This window comes from Sinohyriopsis cumingii, chromosome 10 (genome assembly GCF_028554795.1).
Source record: "Sinohyriopsis cumingii isolate HCF-2022 chromosome 10, ASM2855479v2, whole genome shotgun sequence".
Lineage (NCBI taxonomy): Eukaryota > Metazoa > Mollusca > Bivalvia > Unionida > Unionidae > Sinohyriopsis > Sinohyriopsis cumingii.
Genome location: NC_142970.1, coordinates 50,249,978 through 50,269,761, shown reverse-complemented (window position 1 = coordinate 50,269,761; position 19,784 = coordinate 50,249,978). Strand labels below are relative to the sequence as shown.

The following is a 19,784-nucleotide window of genomic DNA, read 5'->3' as shown; positions in this document are numbered from 1 at the left end:
TTATTGAAATATTAACATAGACCTGCCCATCCATCCATCCATCCATGCCTGCATGCCTACATACATACCTACATACATACCTACATACAATGCATACAATACCATACATACAATAAAATACATACAATACCATACATAGAATATCATACATAGAATACAATATATACAATCATACATGCAATACCATACATACATACAATACCATATATACAAACATACATACATACATACATACGCCAGATTGAAGAGAAAATCATTTTCAATTATGTTGAATTATGCATTATTTAAAATAATGTTATTTTCTTCAGAACAGTCGTAAGGTGTACCGATTAGTGTCGTTAGAAAACAGCCTGTTATGTTACATCACATTGTCCTACAAAGCATATCTCAGTGCAAACCTCTAAGATACGTCAACATGTTCATGTTTGTACATATCCTATTTTCATAAGCTAAGTTCTTCAGTAATTATCAAACTTTCGACAGCATGGGCTTAGACTGTTAAGTGAAACATTACGAAAACTCTACTGCAGATTATATTGAATCAGTCTATATAAGATTGACAACTTTATTCAAATATCTTGCCAATATCTGTATCATTACTTTCTGATTGAATCATTGGTAATGAATATCAAGGCAGAATACAGAATAACCCTACATTCAGGCGCGTCGAAGTGAGCAGAGTTAGCCAATAAGTCATATGGAATTGTGCGGATATTTACTTTATTTGCCATCATATTGTTATTCAGATTAACGAGTTTCTCAAAACCGGAGACACGTAATTTTTTCGTACTATTTTTGTGAATTTTTGTACATCTTATATTTAGCATTTTCATCGGGATTTTTAATGTCGCAAATGAGGGCAAAGGAGGTAAATAGTAAATATGAACCAGTTCAAAACAGAAAAATAGTTGTCAGTCAACTAGAATTTGTGCCAACAGACTACAACCAGCTTTTCACTAACTAGAAGTTGTGTGAAGACTCTGCAACCATCCTTTTTTCATTAATACGTGTTTGAACTGGGGTGTTTTAAGTTATGAAACCGATTTATTAGTTTGTTCGATTGGTGCTGTCTCTTAACCTGGGGTGGCTAAGTGGCGTGTGTGTAAATCAAGCAAAGCTATTGATCACAGTAACAAGAGAGCCAATATATGGTAGTGAAGACGTTGATCATACTTTATGTATACTTAACTTATTTGTACCATTGCGATTGTATTTACTGTCGGGGGGGGGGGGGACAGAGAGAGACTGAGAGATTTAAATAGTTTCGCGGGGGAAGGTGGTCGGGATGATATTTCAAATTATTTTTTCCAAAGCTATATTTTATCATGTAAACCTGTATTAAGCCAACTTTTGTTTTTATTTCATGGGTTCTTTTTGAACGAAGTGGAAGTGATAACCTCGATATAACAGGCAAAATAAAACCTGTTATTTCTCTGTTCTAAATCTAAACAGTATTTGATAATGTAATGTAATGTATGTATCCGTAACAAAGGACCTAGTCAGAGAAGGTAATAAGACAATCAGAAAGTAATTTGATTTAGGTTTTTAAGGAAGATTGTATGTGAAAGGCAATGTAGTTTCATTGAAATTTTAAGACCAAGATAGAATAAGAAACATTAGAATAATTTGTATTGCTACGAAAATAAATCGCTATTGAATAGGAATTGATAATTGTATGTCTTACATTGATCTTTCATATATATATATATATATATATATATATATATATATATATATATGTATATGTATATGTATATCTTTCTATTTATGTATTTATATTTTGTTCATATGTGACAACTAAAGTTTATCTTGTACTGGGGGTAATTATCAGCCTTCAATGAATGCGAGATCCAACTGACCAAAACGTTTAAGAGCTTAAAATGTCGTTTGAGTTTATTGACACAAAGTGACGAATTTAATGTTCGATGTTATAGAAATATCTTCCAATGTGTATCTAGTATGTTCTTGAATTGTTCCCCTCACATCTTCCACTTAACATTCATCATTCGTACAAAGCGGTCTTCTAGAAAGTGGGTTGTTGTGTTATTGTGTTAAAACATATGATGGGACGCCGCGTTCTAACTACCAATAACTTTAATATATATAAATGACTACTGTGAGGTCTTAATACAGAGTGCTATCAAAGAGGCAGACGCCTGTGGATAGTACCAGTGGAGCCATGACTCATGCACAGAGGGTTCTGATTGGTCAGTTACACATGTATAATGTTATTATTTTGTCACTATGACTATGTCTTGCGCTTTGCGGTCTCTCTTAATTTTTTCGATCCAGACTTTATTTTAAAAATCAGATTCTAACGTTTCTTGTCACTTTTTATATTTGGCGAGTAGCTGTTTGGTAATTTCAACCCAGCTCCGTTTTGTTCAGCCTTCAACGAATACGAGATCTAACTTACCAAATCGTTTTAGAGCTTAAAATGTCTTTTCAGTTTATTGACACAAACTGACTAATTAATGTTCGAGATGATAGAAATTTCTTCCAATGTGTATCTTCAACCTGACATTCATCAGTCGTACAGAGCGGTCTTCTAGAAAGTGGGTCATCATCAGAGATTCGCGAATATCCATAAAACGACGAAAATATATTTAAATTGTGGAATATGACAAATAGTATATCCATAAACTTGATCAAAATTAGTCTTAGTATCCGTCGGAAAAATATCCCGAGAGCACCCGAATTGTATAGTGTGCTATTTGAACAGTAGCAGAATTGTTCTCCTTCTCAGGGTGCCCCGAGTGGCCGAGTGGTCTAAAGGGCTAACCGTTACGGATCATTGCCATCTCACCTCCGTCTGCGTGGGTACGAGTCTCGGATTCGGCCAATGTGGGTATGGTAGAAAGCTTGCCATTACCTCCTCGTGGGTCAGTGGTACTTTCCGGGGATTTTCTGGGTTCTTCCTCCACCATTTATACTAGCCGTCATGTATAGCCTATCTTGTGCTGAAAAATGACGCTAAACAACAATTCCTCCGACATTTCTTCGCAATTTTCATTTACCTTTGTTAAGAAATACACTTATCTGCATGTGTCCAGCGTACCGAAACAGAAGATAATGCGATAGCCGGTTCTTTTGTCTATGAATCGGCATTCATTTTTCACAGGTTCAAGGAAACAAAAATGTTATAATTACATATTCAAATATTTCTGCTACTCGTCCCCTCGTAAATTGCTAGCTAAAATGACATCATATTGTTTACGCTGACAACGGGGCAGTGTGTGGGTAATTGCACCCCTGTATCATGATTAATTACCATATTCAAATACAATACAGTAAACCAAACAACTGAATTTCATAGTAGCACAATTTTGGACAGCTTATCGAAGAAAAATTTTAATAATTTCGCTTAGGGAGTTGGTCGAGATGACACACTGCGTAGGGAAGAAAACTGCCAAACGACTGATTAATCAGCAATGCATTACTAAAATCAAGCCATGGTGGGGAATATTATTTTCGCTGCTAATAATCTACACAGTATCGTATGTATGTATGTATTGATGTATGTATGTATGTCATGCATTAGATATTACGGAAGTTTGTCCGCCATTTTACCGTACTATATCTTTTGTTTACCTGTCATAGTATGACTTATTTACACATCGCATTTAGGTCAAACGATCAAGTTCAGCGCACACGAATAATTGTTAAATTAAATAAGTGTTTCCATATATGTTTGGTATACAAATCATCATATTTACAGAATGTTCCTCATTACTTATTAAATCTCTTGGATATATCCTGCACATCTTACCTTATTCCATCTTGGTTAATATCCAAACACATGTGTATTATGTATTCGGTTGTCGGCTTGTAGATAACATTGCCGAATTAGTAGTCACGTGATCATGTAAATGTAGCTTGCAAGGAGTGTGCAACCGTATCGAGGACTTCAGCAGAGAATGTAATAAGAGAAACAGAAAGTAGTTTGACTTGGGATTGTAAGGTAGCACGCGTTAAACTTGGTACGAACATAAATAGCTATCGTTTAGGAGTTGATAATAATATTCACTACATTGATCTTTCGAGCTCGTACATATATACATGGAAACGTACATACATACACACGTGTGTGTGTGTCAGGCTGTAAGTGTTAATTTTTCCTTAATTGAATCAGATCTATATCTCTCTCTTTATTAATGATGATACAACCGGCGAATGAACCGAGAGAGCGAGAGAAAAGCAGTCTCAAGGATAAATATTATGGTAAATTATTAGTAAAATATTATAGTTGATTTCTTGTACATATATGACAAACTAAGGTTTCTTTCGTACATGAAGTAATTATCTTGCTTTTATGCATTGATTTATTTAGCACGAGACCAATGTCAGATCATTCTAACTACCTAAATATGTTAGTACAACGATACATTCTCAACAGCAGTTTTAGTAAGTATTATTTGATTTCATAATCTCTAGCCATAGTTGTATGGCAACACGATAACGCGCTAAACGATATCAGCCACGCGGTGGCCTCACTTGTAGCGTGAAATCGCGGTCATTGTAGAGGTGTGCAAAATGAGGCATAATCATATCCTAATTTGTCGGTATCGTAAGTGCGTAAATAAGTTAATTTTATATAATAATTGCAAAATCGACATTAGTTGACTTTCATACTATCGTTACACAGTTCGTGGACTAAACGAGAGTTTTAAGGACATGCAATATAAATAAAATTGTTATAATATCACTCGTCTAATGTCTTTCTATTTCGTGTCAAAGATGAGTTCCTATTACAAAAGTCTTGATATTTTATTTAGTCCAAAGCAAATATGATGCAGGTGGGTCGTTTATTTTTAAGCTGAATTTCACACATGTCAATTCGTAGCTATCAACACTGGTATTCTGTGTGGTTGTAGATAGTCTGTAAATTTGGAGAAATCCGTTATTGTAGGGTTTTAGCAGGACTGATGTGGACATTTAATTTTGATTCCATTAGACTCAAGATAAAATTAAATTAACAGGTTGGAAATTTCCAATCAGTCCCCCTAAAACATGATATAAATAAATTTACATATTTCCTAATACTAAAAATGGAAGCCACCCTATATTATTTGCAAATCTAAGAATACAGTTATTGTTCTTTCCCCTGTTAACTCACATCAATAAATAATTACGCTATGTAGCCTAAAATCCGCATTTGATTAGATTATGGCGACGACACTGAAAGCAACTGAATGAGATGTTTATTTTTAAGGTGATTGAAATGTGAACGCCAAACTCGTACGCATAAAATCCAAGAATGTATGTAACAGATTGATGCTCATCGAGTTAAACAACTGACATAAGGAACTTATATCGTTATTAGCTGGAAATAATCAGAAGAGTTAACTTGAAAGAGTAATCATAAAGAATCAACTTGTGGAAGTTATGAACAAATAAGTAGGACATATACATATATATATATATTTGATTTTTACTGCTATAGTTTTACTGCAAATATTGATTTGATTTTCAATCAAATAGTGATAGTAAATAATTAAATAACGACTTTCCATCAAATATATCAGCTCTATATCCAAAGTCAGCTCTATAGCTGATGATTTCTCCCGTAAAGTGGACATCTTCCTGAAAGTGTTTGTTATGTTGTGATCATACTGTCTGATTGGACTCTATAAGTACCCTGGTTGTAGTGCAAATGGTCGCCGGAGAGCTCAGGGTAGTCGTTTTTCACACTGCAAGTACCCTATTCTTTCAGTTTTGGAGGAAAATGGTCTTCCTATCAGTCTACTCAATAAACGGACGCCTACATTTTACGACCATCGAATTGCCTCGATCCGGAAACGATATGGCTGTAAAGTCAATGACCAATGATCAGTCTTGAACTGGTGACTTCTGCTTTATTCAAAAGGCTGATGATCCGTTTCAAGGACAAATTCTCAACCGAATAGGTACATGTGACATTTTCCAATTCACTAAACCAGTGCCAAACATCCCTTTTCAATCATGGCATAGTTTTGTTCCCGAGACAGCAATTTCATAACTGTATAAACAATGGCTAACTTAACCCTCTCTTGCTCCTGCAACAAAACTGCTCCTAATCCTGTGTCTAAATCATTAATTCTCAATACCATCAATTTATCCAGTACTGGCAACTTTAGGATTGGTGTACTGATTAAAAGCTTTCTTGACATGCAATACAAGCGACTATATCGGGTCGTCATTTCCTACTTAATTCTCTCAATGGACAAGATATAGCAGCGTAATTTCACGTAAACTCCCAAACAACCCAAGGAGCGATCGAAATTTTGCCTTGGTTTCTGATCTAGGAGCATCTCTGATCCTGTCAATTCTGTCAGGGTAGTGTGGATTTTTATCTGCCTCGACCCGCGTACTAGATGGTCACAGGATTCCAAGTTAAAATATGCTATAGTACACTTGGTGGTCCAGCTATGACATTGGCCTTGCGGAGTTTGTCGAACAGATTTATGAATCTAATAAGTTCTTTCCAGTTACTCGTTTATACAATATCTTCCAACGAAACGTATGTTTTTCATGCCTGTTACGACTAAAGCACTACGCACTGTGGTTGAGAAAACCAAAATATGTGACTTTAAACTAGTACAGACCTTAAATGTTAGCAAATGCGCGGATATTAACAGTGATATACATATAAGAACATCCTTTGGTTCGAATTAAACTTTGAAATGCATTATTGCGCCAACAGTTCTGTAAAAAAGCCCTCCATATCTTGCACCGGTTCCACATAAAATATGATGATTTTATTTAGCTGACGACAGTCTATTAAAAGGTGGTTTCTTCCGTCTTTTTTCTGACCTATACCACGTCCGTGCACTATAGGGTGCTGGATAGCCTTTTAATTCAGATCAGCTCTGATGTATTAAAGTGTATGTCATGTTTAATCAACATAATATGGGATCGTATTTCCGCAAATGCATTATTTACACAACATCATCATGATTTGATGACGTTGACCTTCATGTATCTCTTGGCAGACGCTGACTTTGTGTACTCTCTTTCTTCCATACCCTGTTTGGCACGAAAGTGGAGTTTCTGTACGGGGGTCTAATTCTGGCTCGCCTTCTAAGACCACGGTTGCGCTCATTGCATCAAACTCTTGCTCGCGTAAAAAGTAATCGAATGAGATAGTAGTAGCGACTTTATGAACCTTAAACTTACGCAACCGCTGTTTCCAGCTTCGCCCCTATGATTGATGTTCCACTGCTTGCATAATATGAAACCGGTAATTAGACATGGTTTGAAGTCAAGAGCCTTCGACATTTCCAATCGCTAACTCGTAATGGCGATTGTCCATGTACAACGTTTTGACGGTTTCGTTTTCTATCCTCGTGACTAGAACGGGATCATTAGTTTGATCCACAACATCCATGGGCATTTCCAACCAAGTATTTGGTCTTCCGTAACTAGACGCCTCTTTACCACGACGCGTGTGCAACGGGTGTCGCGTAAAACCGAAACTTCTTGAACTCGACCGTTGGCAGTACTACTAGCTTCCTTACCTTCGCCTCGGAGAAAGAATCAAATTGCCAGAGTCTGAACATCATTACAACTTATAACATGTATCATATACATGTATTATATGATACATTCATTAAATTTGTGTTGGTACAATAACCATTACAGAATGTCATCCGCCAACGATAAACTAAACAACAGTCTTTGTGTGCGTACTTTCAATGTTTTTCATGGGACTTGCTTGCGTTGTGATAATTAGGTGTTACACATCTAAAATAAGTTTCATGTATGATGCATTTGACCAAGGAGTGGGGAATTAGCAATGTCGATATTCATGTGAATATTAGAACTACAATCGTAACTACATTTCGTAAAGGATACATATATGGGCAACCCGCAATCATACAGGTGATCACATCACATCCTTGATTCTGAAATGTATCCTTTGTCGTTTGAAATCAACACAAGTAATCTACTTCCTTTCTTGTGTTTACTTCGGTTGAAAAGGCGCGTCTTATATTGAAGTTACATCATTAGAAGTGTCATTTCTGTATTTTTATTTTTGTGGACGCCTTAACGCTTCTTCCATAATTGAGAAAGGAAAACAATTTAAAAAAAAGAAAACAAAGATTTTTAAATATCTTTGGTGAGAAAGTTTGCAGATGGAGACTATTTTAGATGCATACATTCTGCATGGAATCTAACTAATTATGCCATTGAAGGCATTACAATTTTTGCAACTTTGTATGTTGGTAAATATTTAGAACTATAATTTATGTCTCAAATTCTTACAGCAACCAAACCAGTTAATATAACGACTATTATTTTACTGCTGACTTAGCAGATCCATGTATGCAAGCATGTGCCATCAAAAATAGTTAGATTTCGATTATTATTTGAAGACACATAAACTCCTGGAAAAACGTTCAACTTTGTTTAATATTGCTACAGAGAACTCTGATTCTATATAAGAAACATACAATAATTTTTCCGTCCGCACCTATAGATAAAACAAACTGATATAAGACGCATTTCGCAAACATATACAGAGTGGAGCAGACTAACTTTCTGACTTTAAAAGGATCCAACAGTTCTTAAAAATCCTCAGAGACAATGGTTAGGGTTGAAAAGTGCACATTTATGAATAAGTTTATTGTACAATAGGTTGATACAAAAATCCGATGTTCAACCTACATATATCAAATTTCATATTCTGCGATGGTAATAATACGCATGCCTGACATGATACATATCTTTTCCTGAAAAACAAATTTAAAAAAAATAGAAATTATTTTTAATAATAACTACATACATTGTATGTTTAAAAAAACATCCCGCCTACTCCAAAACAAAATTAGATCTACAAATTGCAAAATTGAGAGATACAACTTTAACTCATCTTTAAAGAACAGTAGACAAATAATGTTCTTCTCTTATCAGTGTAATGTTTTTATATTCTCGTAATTAATTCTGCTTGAAAGTAATATTGTTGCTTTTAATTATTTTATTTTAAAACCCTTTATAAAGTTCATTTTATACTTACTCTGAAAATAAATCAACATAACCTGTGTATTTTTGTCATCTCTAATATTTTTCGATGAATCATAGGTGGGTGTCCTTGAATAAATTATTTCTTTTTTTGAAGGTTAGAAAAAGTTAAGAAAGCAAGTTTTGCATGAGCTATTTAGACTTCTTTCGACCTCATAGCAAATAAGCCCTGTATTTAGATACACTAACCCTGTACTGTTTTCATCACTACCAGCCTATAATAAAGAAAAACTAAATAAAGATATGCTTATTTCAACTATCGTTAGCTTTATTCCGGGTTCATCTTCAACGTTTCACCGTAAAAGAACTATAATATTAAACAGCAAAAGTCGTCATTGTCATGCATTTTAATACCCACCGTTCGCACAGTGTGTAAAAGGTCTATCAACAAACTATCAAATAATGAATCACTTGTGCTTACATTAAATATGACTTGAATCATTAAGTTTGCAAATAGAATTATCATTGAACGTGATTAAGCACTTTCAAACGAATGTTGTCTAAAAGACAAGCAGCCAGGCCAGGCGAGCAAAAAGTATGATTCTGCAGGATTGACACTCATGTAGGCATTTTTTCGCTGCATGTGGATTAGTTGTTTTTTTACATGTCCATAGCTTACACTTGGAGTTCTTCGCGCAAAAGAAAGAAAAGTAGTCTTACTGTGAATACATAATTTGTATGGGAATATTAAGGGGAAAAAATGAAGGACTGTAGTCTCCTGTCAATGTCATTTGGCTGTGAATGCGTTGTGTTCGTACTTTGAGTTCGAAGAAGACCACAATGTCACAATCAAATTTTGTTTCTGCGAGTACGTGAGCATGCTAGTTTGTTATCGGAACTGTCTGTGACACGCTAGACAGGTGACACCGCTTGGGTGTGCTTTATCAATAGAGAACTTGCTACACTTTTCGAGATTTCCGCTGCTGCCTCTTGTGCACGGCTTCTGCAAATATCTTCCTCTTGAAAGTCTGTAGCTGCAGTATGGATGAGACTCCGCCAGGTTAGGCACTCCTGTGTGTGATCTTCCCAAGGATCAGAGTCAATGTTGAAGACTTTCAGGGATGACTTAATTGAATCTTAGAAGCGTTACTTCTGACCATCCTGAGATCATGTTCCCTCCATAAGCGTGTACCAGAAGCTTTTCTTTGGTAGACGGTCTTCTGACATCCTGCTGTGCATGACTGCCGAATAATGGCTGATGACCCGAAGAGGCTGGGTGAGAGAAAAAAAAGGAGGAAGAGGATTACGCCGACTCTAAACTGTTACCAGCGTTGAAATTGGAATCACCGGCAAGCAACCAGGTAATACAAACATGCGGTACAATTTAGTTCGATCGCACACTCGATTTCATGATGACAATTTGTCTCATCTTTATAAATGGTACGGTGAGGTATTGAATCTTACTAGAAAGCTCTAACGGGTTACATACGGCATTGATGCAATGTAAGAGGACTGGTTGCGTTGTTACAAAGTAAGAACGTTGTTACAAAGTAAGAACACTGGCTGCGTTCTAGAAAAAGTAAAACGACTGGTTAGGTTGTTACTAATTAAGAATACTGCTTGACTTTTAACAAAGTAAAAGGACTGGTTGAGTTTTAACAAAGTAAGAAGACTAATTGCGTCGTTACAAAGTAAGAAAACTGGTTCAGTTTTAATAAAGTAAGAAGACTGGTTCAGTTTTAATACTGTAAGAAGACTGGTTCAGTTTTAATAAAGTAAGAAGACTGATTGCGTTTTTACAAAGTAAGAAGACTGATTTCGTTTTTACAAAGTAGGAAGACTGGTTGCGTTTTAACAAAATAGGAAGACTGGTTGCGTTTTGACAAAGTAGGAAGGCTGGTTGCGTTTTAACAAAGTAGGAGGACTGGTTGCGTTTTAACAAAGTAGGAAGAGATGGGGCACTCTATGAACAGAACAATAGTGGTACAAAATGTATAGCGGTAGAGCATTCCAGTTGAAAATAGTTATTGACAAAGAGCATTTGTTAATAGTTTTGATATTGTTTATGTGTGTGATACCGCGAAGTATACTCTCCTAAATAAAAAGAAATCTCGTTAATGCACCCCATTAAGCTACTTCTTATATCTCGTAAATATCTTCTCGTCTTAGTGCACGTTAAAAACCCAATCCACATTTATTTTTACGACTCTTTGGTCTTAAACCATGTAACAGAACAAAACAAACCTAAGCAATTTCAACAAACTTTAGCAAATAATTTATTTCATTGAACACAAATTACAAATTTAAAAGTAACTTACAGTATTGTGAATGAAATCCCAAGCAATCCAAAATTGTATATCACCACTCCAAAATAAGAGTTCTCTGAATGAATTCCACTATTGACTGTTCTGCTATGCCATCAGCTAATGTTCTAACAACTATGATAAATCAAAATGATATAATAAATATTGTCCATGTATAAATTCACAATACTCCCAAAACTATGTTTTAGTCCAAAGGTCAATAAGCACTTTGTGGTTCCAAATAATAACTTACATACATTGGTATGCATATTTGATTTAATGTACATTTGATTTAATTCAATTGTAAGTTTTAAAAATAGTTTTATTTTTAATTTCTTTACATATTAAGTAATGTAATTTTATTTACTAGGAAATTGATAATTTCCATAAAATTCAGTTTGACCTGACTCTTTTACATAAACAACGATTAATATAAAAACTGGTTCTAATGTTTGAATTGGTTCCCAAACTTAATTTGGAAATCACTGAAATAAGTACACAACTTTCTATTTTTATTTTATTCTCGGAGTAGAAAGATTGGTTTTCATCAATGTCATACTGAGAGTACGTGATTTTAGATGTAAACAGCCTGTATTTCGCAAATCTAGATTTTCCGAAATTGCGCAGTAGTTAGATTTAATAGTGATGTTTAGAGAGATATTCTCAGTCGGACTTCTAAACACTAGGGGTAAGGTGTTTCCAACCAGTTTGGATTTATATTTTAATTTTTATTCAAATTATTTGGATCTAAAAGATAATTATTTTTCCTGGAAATACCTGAGTGATCATACAGAATTCTTTGAAAAAAACCTTTCTTTAAATTGTATTCGGAAATTCATACACCGGGATATTATTGTCTGTGGAATAACAAAGAACTGTAGACACTACAGCGCTATACTGAATACAGTATACATCATCGCCTTCCATTTTGGATCTTTGTCGGGGCTCGAACCTGACTCGAACTTGAATTCATCAGAACATTTCATTAGTTGGATTTCTAAAATTTAATTCGTTGATTATTCTTGGATTCTTTTTGGATTTGATTCTTAAAGATTTTATTTTTTCATTTTTACAATGATTTTCAGGGGAAATAAATTATTTGTAATATTTTCAAAGCTTGTTATTTTCACTCTTTCTTTTGCAACTGTTTATTATAGCCTAAAAACGTAACATAAGAAAATGCATTAACTCAAGGTATAACTAAGCACACATAAACCTGTTTCCACAATGGCTGACATGAAGATAGGAAAGCATAATTATGTGAACCGAAACCCTATATAAAAACTTCAGCGACAATAGGAGGCACTGGCTTTGGTTCATTTTCCAATGAAATACGTAAACAAGGTCAAGTCTGTATAGTTACATTTTAATAAACTACCTGACACAGATCAGGTTGAACATAGTTTCTTCAAGGGAACAACGAATTGTCTGAACTCCTATCCAAATAAACATATTGTTTGCAAATGATCAATATTTATAAGTATGGTCTACACTCATGGGCAAAAGTTAGCTATGTAATATAGTGTTTACACAATGACCATTACTATCTACAATCACGCACAAATCCATGCACATACATTTTAGATATAAGTAACACCTCCTTTCATAAAGAAAGCAATATACAGTATAACATCCTTTTACGTATTAATCAGACGTAAAGAGTATTAAAATTGTATAAGAGCATGCTTCATGAAAGACACAAAATAAGTACAAAATAAAACAATGTAGTACATATATACACGTGAGAGTGCATCTGCAATCAGAAAATCTTTAACCTTGATGTTCCTAATGTCAATGTTGTATTACCGCCACATCAAACACCACCTTGGCAGTCTCTGTTTTTTTTTATCTAATTTTGTTCATGGATGTTAGAGGGTTTTTATTACTGAATACAATAATCTGAGAAGAATCTGAACTAAATATACGCTTACAATTGTTTAACTGTTTTGTTTAGAAAATAGCGCACATGATGATTCAAAGCATTTTTATATTCTTGAATCAGTACACCACCAGCCCAAACATCACCTCGATCAACATACATTTTAAACGATTGACTGAAATCTGAAGCTGAAATAACTGGTGTATCCGTATGACTGGCGTTTAATTTATCGAAAGCCTCCTGATATGTTTCTAACAAACATAATGCTTGGATTTATTACTCAAGACGTTTGTCAGGAATTGATCAATTATAGAAACATTTGAGAACAAATTGCCTATAATATCTAGCCATACATCAAATTCGCATCACTTTCTTTGTGCTCATACTTACTGGGAAATCAGAGATAACCTTGACCTTAACGTCTACAGGTTCAACTTGACTTTGTCGCACAAAATGTCCCAAAGAAACAAAAAGACCTGTAAAAGTCACTTTTGCGTAAATTAGTTGTCAAATTTATAAACCTTACACACAATATAAAGGACCAGGGTGTGAGTCTTACCCCATCAAATTTGTAAAAAAAAAAGCTCAGGGCTGTTTACTTAAATTTTAATAAACTTCCTGATAAAGAGCATGTTGACCATGTTTTTTCAAGTGAAAAACCAACGTTTTTGACTTAGATCCAAAGAGTTGTGGTGTTTAGAAAAAAATCATCATCGTAAAGTACAGTCTGCCATCATAGACAAAGGGGTCTACATGTTATTTACAAAACGTTGTCTATGTCATATGTTATTTATAATGGGTGTGTGTGTGTGTGTTGTTCAGCCTGTTATTTTTACCTTCATGAATTCAGATCTTACTCTCTCTCTCGAGACTGATGACAACAAAACTGACAAATAAACCGAACAACTAATCTCGAAAGAATGACAAACAGGAGGATAAATGATTTCATGTGTGTATGTCATACTAAGGTTATTGTTCTACTTACGGTAAATATTATTTTTCCCTTTCAATTTCATTTATTTAACACGACAGTAAAAACAAATAGCAATAATTTTAACTACCTCAGTATGATACGAAAACGGTATAGCCTCGATAATAGTTCCAAGGAAAGATAAATTATATTTTATAATCGTTATCCATACTTTATTGGCAACACGATAAGTCATAAGTCATACCTGCCACGCAGAGGCCTCACTTTCAGTTTTATATCACAGTCTTTGTAGAGATGCACAAAAATAGGCTCAATTGTTTTGGAGAAACATACTAGTATGGTGCTAGTTTTAACAATTTCAGATGGTATTTTAACTATATGTCTCAAATGAGAACATACTTTTTCTTGATCTAATTAATTATTTCAGGTTATGACTGAAGGTTACATATATATTTCCTACTAATTTTAGCGGTTGTACTTAATATTAAATAAGGTATTAACTAGACATCTATACGCAGTGGGGGATGGTACATTCATGCTATCATGAATGTGAAACAAAGAAACCCATTATTGACCGTAAGGAGTGTTTGTCGAGTTACAATAAATCAAAGCTGGTACGTTTCCCTTAATAAATATTTTACAAGTAATTTCCCAATAAATATAACAATTTGGAAGTTCCAGTACACTAAATCTTACTACGAATGGGAGAGAAGAGTGGATACATGGCTATAATTTGGTAATGCAATTTAGGTTCGGTGAATTCTATGTTGTATGCCAGAATTAGATGGTTGTTCACAGTTAATACAACCAGAACATAATTAAGCTCAACATTATTCTAGAAAGGTTATCAAGGAATATTTTCGTTGATAAGCTCGTGCTCTGTTTTCAACATTCATGAAGGGGCTCATCTTTAGAAAAAATCATTTTCTTGCGGAGAGGACACTCTGGGCTATGAAATGTATTTTAAAAAGTCTTCCCAATTTCGGATCCAATGAATATGATCTAGAGACCCGGAGCGATTCCATCAAGTTGGAAAAAAGTAATTGTAATTTTGATCCAAAACCCTGAAAAGATCCGATTAATGGAAACTCGAAGAGACCAACCTCCATTACTAGAAACATCTGTACAATTATGGAGACAATGATGAATAGCAGACCGAAGCACCTATCAAGAAAGTAAACATTTGCTAGAATAAAGCAAAGAGAGTTTCTCAACAAATGATCTTCTACAGATCAAATTTCTACGCTTGGAATTAAGCGTAATACTGTCACTCAATGCAAAATGGAAATATGACCGAAATCTAATCGTAGTTTCCCTAAATCATGAAAAAGTATGATATAATATAGACAAAAGGACTAACTACAAAGTTATACCACTACACTTGTAATCAGGCAGCATATATAAATGCATAACACATTTCGTAAATTGTAGAAAATGGCAATCATAGTGAGTAACCAACTTTCCAAAGTTCACGAGCTAGAAAATGGAACTCTACAGGGTAGTGTACCGTGCCCAACTCTGTTTAACATCATGATTAACGACATGTAGCAGTAAGTGGACCAGTTCAACTACGACCAAATAAATAAGAAAGCGGGAAACAAATCTTAAGTGCTCTGATAGTTTAAAATAATAATGTTATTTATTTGAAAATACGTCATTCGTGCTTTATGATCTGAGCAGGATTAATTGTATTATTGTTGTTCTATTAGTCAATTTCGGCCGAAATGTGATGTTTTTAAAATTATTTATCACAGGAAAGGAAAAGAGCTCATCAAAATAACATTCCTATAAATGGAGGCTTGAATTTATATTCAAATACATCGAATAAAGATATTGTATTATTATGATCCGACAAAAGACTTTTGGCAAACCACTACTACATGGGCCACCACAGGCAAATTCAGACCTTCAGCGTTTGATTTAATTTGGATGTCCACTATTTGTATTCAGAATTTTAATCATTAGGATCGGTGTCTGTAATTCTATTATTATTTGAGATTTAATTCGTAATAGTGAACATTTCCTTATATTTTGACTTTGTATCCAAGGAAAATAAAAAAAGAATTTTACAAAGCTTGTTGGGTTTCACTCTTTTCTATTAGTTATTTTAAGACCACATAGTTGTAATAGTTCTAAGAGTGAAATTATAAAGATACAAACATTATAAAAATGTAAATAGTTACATGTAGCAGATACCACGGAATAGACATCTTTGTTTAATATTTTTCTTTATCCTGTATTGTCTCGTTTGTTCATTGTCTCTGGAGCAGCAACCTAAAATCATCATTAATTAGAAAAGCAATCCGCCACATTGCAGCACTGTGTTCAATCTTTAACCTCAGTGATATACATGGTACTTTGCATGCGTCCATATACATCCCATCCTGCTTTAAACAGCATGCCAGCCGGTTTAGAGCGGAGTCTCTGCACATTACATCTGTTTAAAATACAACCCACAGCATGTTGTTCAAGGCGGCCATCTTGTGTGAAGACTTGCCCTGCCGGAAGTAACACTGGTACTCAGGGTAGTGCCATAAAAACTTTGGATCAACAAAAGCGCACTGGGAAGGACAGACTTCAGTTATGTTTGAATCTCTAAATAGGAGCATCTCCAGAATTATTGCTTTAGGCATGCAATGACTCTCTGATTGAAAATAAGATACTGGAATGGCAACATATTGACTCACAAACTCGACTGCTGAGAGATTAGTGTCCAATATTTTACAGACAGCATGTTCTTGCATACTAGTTTTGATATCAGTGACCAGGTATATGTAATTCTCTTGAATCTGATGAAGGACATTCTCTGCCATGATGAAATTGTCCTGCATCAAATATAAAGCAGCCAGTTTCAGTCTTCCAGAGGCCGCATCAGACGAGCAGCCCAACACCAGAAGCTCACGAGGGATATCAAGGCTTTACTGGTCAATTGCTTCCTGTGCTAAGCACTGGAAAGCCAAATCTATTTCAAGACTAGAGAAACAAAACATCTTTAGTACTGCCCGTATTGTTGTATGTGTGCAACATATTTTCTTTACAAAACCAATTTTGTTAACCAGATCTTGACAAGCAAATTTCATCCTAGCATCTAATATGTTATTAGTTAAAATAAAAATTGTAAACACCATATATTTCATGCCATCCTTCGTCTGATTCACTGAATCGATTAGCGATGTCTGCCAAAGATGAGTCAGTCTCTGACCTATATCATCACATGACAACTTAAGGAGATATTTTCCCTCATGTCTCAGGAGATCATGTAGAACAGCTAACAACTGAACTTGAATCTGGCGATACACTTTACCATGGAACATGTTCTCTCCTGGTTTAAAGTAATTTGGGCAGTAGCCATTTTAACCCATTGCACAGTATTCTGAAACATAGGTCAACACACGATAACATATTTTTTGGTTGCCACAGAGACGACGGTGTACTTTCTACAGCATAGAATACACAAGTCTTGCAGTGATAACTGTTCAACGCTTTTTTCTCAACAAATGGGTTGCACGAAATCGTTCTTGATCATTTCCAGCAAAACAAAGCATATGTATCGAGTTGAGTTGAACTGCCAGACATTAATATTTTCTACACATGAAATGGATTTTCTCCACTCCAGATGTTTCTCTGGACTGAGTGGATTACCAACTGGTACCAGTAGAGCACCAGTCTGTTTGATACGAGCTATATTTGCTCGAGACGGGTAGTTGCTGATTCTGTTTTCCCACTGAGAGGCCTGAGCAGACCAAGATCTGACTCTCAATGCCACCAAAGCATCCACTGAAATGCTTTTGGTATGTGTCTTATGTGCTGGACCATGCCGCTCCATATCATTAATATCACCAATTCCGAAAAAATTACGACTGCATAAAACAGAACGACCAAATGAATCCAAATAAATGATATTCATCTTCAGCATTGAACACTGGCAATAATAAATGTCTGTCCAATCTTTCTAATTTCACATACCCTGGTGGAATTCTCGTATCACTGGCTATGATGTATGTAAATTTAAAAGTTTCCAAAGACGGATACTCTGCAGCACGCCGAAGTGGGGAAGACAAGCAAGGATATCAAGGTCTGACTGTAGTCCTTAGGTGGTGGTAGCCTCAGCTTGACTTTCCAAAATATGATACGGAATTTCAATAACCATAGATTCAATCTCATCTGCCTGAAAGATCATATTTATCCTCTTCCAACGTATATCCTCCCTGCGTCCCACTTTTTCCAGGACATTGAATAATCTAAGAGATACATCGCTATAATACACAGGAATGAGTCCTTCCATTAATCTATACGAGCATTTAGATACCTGCAAAATACTACTACTACTACTACTACTACTACTACTAATAACAATAATGTGAAATCATTCGTTTCGTATAATCAATGCTCTATATTCTTTCATCTTAAAATGTTTCCAAAACGCTTTCCATACTTATGGCTATAAATATTGCAACATCCAATTTGTTAAACATTCAATCGAAATAGTGGAAATGAATTTATCGTCGGATGAAATAACGTACTGTTCTATTTACTCCGACGTGTAGTACGTGGTATGCTTGAAATATATAAATCTGCAACGCATCCAAACTATTAATATTTCAAATGTTCTCCTTTTCGCACCAATATTATCAAACAGCATTTTTCAAATGTCTTTGCACCATACCGGCATGAAAAAGAAATCATATGTCCAACCCAATTTAAACACCTGCATAGGCATTACGTATCACATTACTTGTAGGGAATGTTGTGCATGAGACGATGGATGTTTCAACAGTAAAACAAAGCCTTTAATTAGTGAACAGTGTGTCAATGAATCCTATTAGTGACCTTCCCATGTAACGCTACACACTTTCTTCTTATGGTTATCCAATTGTTAAAGGCCAATTTGTATTAACTTATCGGTATGGTTTTCATATAGTGATCAACTTCACTTTAATCGCATGCCGGCTTTCAACATCGTATATCCCTCAGGGTGGTTTGGTTGTGTCACATACCTTCAAGCAACTCCTTGGAGATTTAAACATATCCACTGACACAAGCCGATTTATTTATGTTGCGTTGGAGAGCTTATCCAAGAAAATTTTAAATAATTTCGCGGAGGGAGGTGATTGGGGTGATATTTCAAATTAATTTTCAAAGCTATATTTTATCATGCAAACCTTCATTATCCAACCTGTGTTGTAATTCCCAGGGTTCTTTCTGAAGCAAGTGGAAGTCGATAACTTAGATATAACAGGCAAAATAAAACCTGTTATTTCTCTGTTCTAAATCTAAACAGTACTTGTTAATGTAACTGAAAAAGTACGAATTCCATTGTACTTTCCCGGGATGTATGGAATCATCCAAATGTTTTAGATCCAATATACATTGTGATTTCACCAGCAGAGCGTGAATGCTTGAACTTCTTACCGGAGTGAGAGCCTCAGTGGCTGGGACACTGTCCTCATCCGTTTCCTGTAATATAGCTTACAGTGAATGTAGTGTAGCTGTGATTGCGACATTTGCAAGTTTTAGTGTTTAATGCTGACGAATGTAACTTGTATTTTTGGGAGTCACTTTTAAATGGATGGACGGATATATGAGTATTAGTTAGCACATTCGAATTGTTGTTTTGTTTCCTTTCAGTAATAATGCCGGAATATATTTTTGGATGCACGCTTTGATTTTCGCCATATTGCATTGTGTCTGTTTGAGGCATATTGTGATAGCAGTTTCTGAACGAAATTCG

The 19,784-nt window shown here is 35.0% G+C and overlaps 1 protein-coding gene across 1 annotated transcript in view; it reads right to left on the bottom strand.

The window, feature by feature from the left end:
- The window catches only part of LOC149790129 (uncharacterized), a 55,672-nt gene that overhangs the window by 2,969 nt on the left and 32,919 nt on the right, over nucleotides 1-19,784 (bottom strand). The gene's annotated exons all lie outside the window — the stretch shown is intronic.